Below are 6000 nucleotides of genomic sequence, written 5' to 3'. Positions count from 1 at the left end.
CAAAATACCTAAAACTGTTGATAATTGATATCTGTAATTTTGTAAATTTTTTTTTTAGAAACTTATCGTACTGACTCACCGTGGTTGGTCTCATATTATAGGAAATTCGTACTTGCAGATTGCCAATGTCCACCGATAGCTCAATAAAAATTAGAATTTCTTACGCGAAATAATTATAATAACTGTTTCACGTTTGGCAATCATAAATAATTACATAATATAATATTACTATAATAATACACTCTTTGAACACTCGTACTTATACATATATAATCATCGAGTTGATTTATATATACAAATTCGTGACACGGAAGTTATCACTCTGTCCGTATACGCTTATGGTATGAGAAAACCGGAAAACAGTCTTTAATTTCTCTAACCTCTGCAGTGCCCGAGGACTGAGACTTTTTCTCAGCTTAATATCGAGCAGATTGCAAATGGACGACGTTTGAACGGGACACACGATCCTCTTTCATTCGCATACAACACGTAAGAAAATGCAATATATTTTATAATTTTCCGACATTCAGCTTGTCGAAGACGTTATTTGCGGTTATTCAATAAAAGGTTGTTGTTGTTGTTTTCTCAATGTGATTTATGTGTTTTTGTGTACTATATTTATGTTTGTTCGACCAGAGCCAAACGCAAAATAATTTATCGACGGTTATCGCTACCTCTAATTGTTATAAAAGATTCAAATCCTTTTAAGATATTGTTTTTGTGTACAATTATAATTTTGTAATAATGCTGTAATTTATGCGTGTGACAGTGTGGGCGTTTTATAATTGTATTATCCACAAGGATGAGCAAAATACATTACTTCGTGTTTTTCAAATACAATACACATTAAATTTGGGTACTGCAAATACAAATTTTACAATTTTACAATTTATGAGAAAAATATAAAATAATATGTCATTGGTGCACATATCTACGGGTGTGGGTGCTTAGCACCCCCATTACTTAGAATGGCACCTCCTCTACCCTAGTTTATTTTGAAATAAAATATTGTAGATATTAGATATATTTTATATTATTATTGTTTGGACATTTTTTTTTTTGTTCTTATAAAGTTATACCAGTTTATTTTTCTCAAAAATAATAAATTTTTCTATTTTAGTAATTATTAATAACTAATATAACTAATAACTAATGACAGTATTGCACTATTGCAATATGGCACTTTAATATGACACTAACCGTCATTATATAACATCATAAAGCGAATAGCAATGATAAACAAAGAAATAGTGACTGGTTTGACATCGTATATTCGTATATGGTGGAGATCCCTGTATTATAGTATTGTTAAAAAGTCCATTGTTTTCTTCTGTTGTAGACATATTTTTAAACTCGCCAATATAATATATTTCATAGCAGTATAACATGTATATATATTAGATTGAATTTTATTATTTTTCTCTCAATATATAAAGGGCGGAAACAAGTTATCAAAAGGGGTTCGCTTACTTCAATTGTAAAAAAAACATTTTATTGACAGTATAGTTATTTTATAAGTGATAAATACAAAATACTTTTATAATGTACCTATATATATCAAATACTACCTACCTGTTAATAAATTGTTTAAGTACTTTCCTATATAACGATCGATAATACACAATATAGCATTAATTAAATATTATATACAGGTAGGTACCTATGTATGATGTATACGAATGTACTTATGTTGGTAACCATCTATTACAAACTATTCGTTTTCTTAAACAATTGAAAATATTCACGCATCATATTAGTCATAATATGTACTCATAAATCATAATGTTACATAAAATGATTACGTGTACAAGTGCAGTACAACAATACCAGTGTCCAGTGTCTTATAAATATAAACCAGGGACGGGAGGGGGGGGGAGTAAGTGTTCAGCTTAACTTAAAGCTTATTATCAGACTTTAAACAAATCGCAATAAGTAAATATGTATACCAGACCCACTCGAAGTCTTGAGTGCTCATAATTATTAGGTATTTAGGTGGTATACGATTAGATATCTGACAAATGAACGTAAACGCTATCATATAATGCAAAATAAAAAACTGCCATAATCCGAGCATACCAATAGTGTCTTTTTTTGTCAGTTATTCGTTGTATTATTATTATGCAATAAATGATACTGGCAAAGTGTATAATATGAGTGCAACACACCGACACACCACTCAGTAAAATATTTATTAGTGATAACCAAAACCAACAAGATAGTTACTATAAAATTCGTATGGATAATTCAGGATCGCTACACTTTTGAGTAGTACATACAATTTTAGAACCCTTTTGTTTTGATCCTCAAAGGTCTTACCTACACAGCATAAAAATATTTTACTAACTATGATGAAAATATTTTCAGGAAAATTATATGGTTGACAAAATATTTTCAAAAGTTGCGTAAATAATTAGGAAATATTTTAGTTATATTGTTTGGCCAAGAAGTTCATGTTTTACAAAACATTTTAATCATACATTTTCAAAAAGCATTTTTACGGAAACTATATAAAAATATTAATTCAACATTTTTATGCAATCATATAGTACAATATTATTAGTCAAATATTCATTACCTATTCAAGCACTTTAAAATGTTCACAAAATATTATCATTTCCCAAATGCTGTTTGGGTAGACTCTTAGCCTCTAACCTAACCCTACCTCAGTGTTAAGTTCCTAGCTACCTAGGTACCATCGATTACTTTTATTATAATATATTATATAAGACTGATTTTGAATTACAATATTATTGTAATAACTCTTAACTCAGGCGGCTCCCGCGTTTAAAAATACGTAGGTAAGTATCCACGATTTGCGTATACTTGGACTGAGCAATTTGACGACGTAAATCCAAACGACCGCGAGTTCGTGTGGTCATCACAACGAATGTAATTTTTGCTACAAACAAGGTACTCGCCAGTGGTCGTTTAGAATAACTGTTATATAAATCGCCGTTTCCTGCTTTGTATTTTTTCCCATCACCACTGCGCGTCATAATATACATTTTTATAATATATTAATATTATGTGGGTACGTACATCCGAGGTACCTATACTTCTTCCGAACGCGTAATAAACCCACGTCGTACGCGAATTTTTTTCACGATCGTTTCAATACCGACATAGTGCTCACGCATTCATGCTCTGTGGCGTATATAACTGCCACATTAATAATATGTATAGGTATTACTGCAGACCACCTATACATATATGCAAGATTCGGTGTTTCCGCATCAGTTCGCGTGCCAAAAAATAAAACTTATTATTTATTTGTTTTTATTTTATTAACAATATCGATTTGCACAATATACGCATATATTATATATTGATATGAATGTAAAGTGTATATTATTATTATGCGATAACTTTGCCAATAATTTCAAGCAAAAAAAAGAATAGGTGAGTCTATGAGTTATAACTCATAACAATTAAAAGTCTACTAAAAATGTTTTATTATTGTTAATTTTATAATATTTATTGAGCAAATATTTTTTAAACGTAGACTATTTAAATACAGTTCATTTATAATTTGTGTTCGGACACCACAAAGGTATATTATATTATACAAGGTTTAACAGATAAAACGGAATTTTTATTTTTCTAATCAATATTTAAATTTTTTTTTATATATATAATATATATACTTGCGTTACACATAATATATTATATACAAAATTATTTTTATATTACTGAAAATAAAACATTTAAAATTTGATTTACATTTTTTTGGATATGTTCAAAATAGCCAATTTGTGAATCTGATTATAAGAACAATTTTGATAGTAAAAACATTTATCTAAGCCAAGTAGCTTATTTTTTTTTTTTAAATATCAATAATTTTTTGATTAAATTTATTTGAAAATTTAAAACGTAATAACTATTTTCAAAATATTTATTTTGGGAATTTGCTAACATGATTGTGTTTCTTAAATTATTTACTAACAATTTTTCTAATACGTTTATGTAGCATAATTTTTTTTTTCGTCAGGTCTTTCTGTATATACCTACGCGTGGGTTAACAATTGCCCAGCAAAAATGTTGAAGCCGTTCGCAATTTTTTTTGTTCGTCTAAATTCGAGATATTTATATACACGCGCTCGCCAGAACGGGGAGGGGGGGGGAAACGTCAACGGTTAGAGATTATTATAATATATATATATATGTATATAATGACGTATAGCTATCGCGGTTACATATCTATCGCCCTTACTGCAATAAGACGTATATTCGCCAACACGTAAAACGTCGTGAACCGATTCGAACGGGACCTGCTCGGCATACTTATATATATTACAATAATATGGAGTTGCGGAGGAGGTGATCTCCACTCGTCGGAACCCCTCACACCCCTCATCCATCACATCCCTACACTGCACGCATGACGCACATGTGTATAGATACCATCTGCAGACAACAATATAATGTATATTATAATAGGTACAACGACGGTAAAATACCTGTACGGTTGCGTACCTATATATACCTAATAATATATTATACCGCGACCGCTTATATTATAATAATAATAATAATAATAATGTGCAGCACATAGCTGCATTACTATATATAATAATATATAATATAGGGTCCACGTCGACGTGTACGGACGTGTCGGCGAGTCGGCGTTGTACTCTGCTCTGATGCAGTCTGCACGTGTGCGTAGGTGGTGGTTGTACACTACGGAGGGGTTTGAATTAAAATTTTTTTTTCGTCTTGTCCTCGGTGAAATGAGAAAGTGTTGTTGCATCAGCCACGCGTTCTCGCGCCATGAACCATTAGTACACGTCGTCTTGGCACGTTTATTCGCGCGTTCCTGTTATACTATACGTATAGGTAAGCCCCAGACACAACGGCTATGTATCGTCGCGTACATAATATATTATTATGTATTTATCGCATGCACGGGTATTTAAATATATACTATATCATGTCGTATAAGACTACTCGGCCAAGTGCTCGAAAAGGTTCAAAGGATAATAAGCCAGGGATGGAGATGAAAAAAAAATTCTATTTTAATGTTCTCTTATATTACATTTACGTCTAATTGAGGTTAGTTAATTCCTCAAAATTAAATTTAAATGATTTAATAATATCTGAAAACCTACGGAAACAAAAAAAATACTTAAAATTTTATAATAATTCAAAAAATTCTAGGGTGATTGTTGAAAAATTCAATAATTTTAATCGAAACTTTGACTGGTTGCCATTTGGTCAATTTTGATTTTAGAACTATGGTAAAAAGGACCAAATCGACTTAAAAAAATTCGGTCTACCCGAATTTGGTATTCAAAACACCTGTTGCCGTTCAAAAAAATGCAAGTTGTATTGCGCATGCGCACACGGAAAGATCTAAAAATGTAAAAATCATCAAGAAATGTGTATTTATGTATTCCCTATCCCCTCCCAAAAACCGCATATTAATCCGATGTCACTGGACAGAATTATTTAGTGTTACCTTTAAAAGGAATCAGTAATCACACTGTATAGGTATAAGTGCATTATTATCGAGACGTAAAATCGCGTATAAATGGTAAACTATAATATTATGTTCGAATTAGAGGGGAGGAATCCATCTCCAGTGATCCTGTTCCTTACCTCAGCCGCAACGAGGATAACATCATTAACTAATGATTATACGCTTTTTATTGGATAATAGTTTGATAACACAAGTGGATAACATAGCCAATTGTACGCTCAGCAGATCACGTTTAGCTATGTTGGTTTAAAAATCATAGTGAATTGACCTCTTATCAAATTTAAAAGTAAGATTATTATCTAGGGCACCTCATAGGCGTTTTATTATATTTCAATTTTAAAGCGAGTAATGAGTATTTTAAAATTGTAAATTGTTTGTACATTGTAGGAATACTCATAACTCATAATCTTACCTTTAAATTTTATAAGAGGTCATTTCACTCTAGTTTTAGAAATTTTTATGAGTATAATCATTCTTGTGAACGTAAAATTTGCTATGATGCGCGTGGATCAAAGAAAGAAAAC

The sequence above is a fragment of the Metopolophium dirhodum genome, chromosome 3, assembly GCF_019925205.1.
Source record: "Metopolophium dirhodum isolate CAU chromosome 3, ASM1992520v1, whole genome shotgun sequence".
Lineage (NCBI taxonomy): Eukaryota > Metazoa > Arthropoda > Insecta > Hemiptera > Aphididae > Metopolophium > Metopolophium dirhodum.
The sequence above is the reverse complement of the archived record's forward strand: the minus strand, read 5'-3'. Positions refer to the sequence as shown.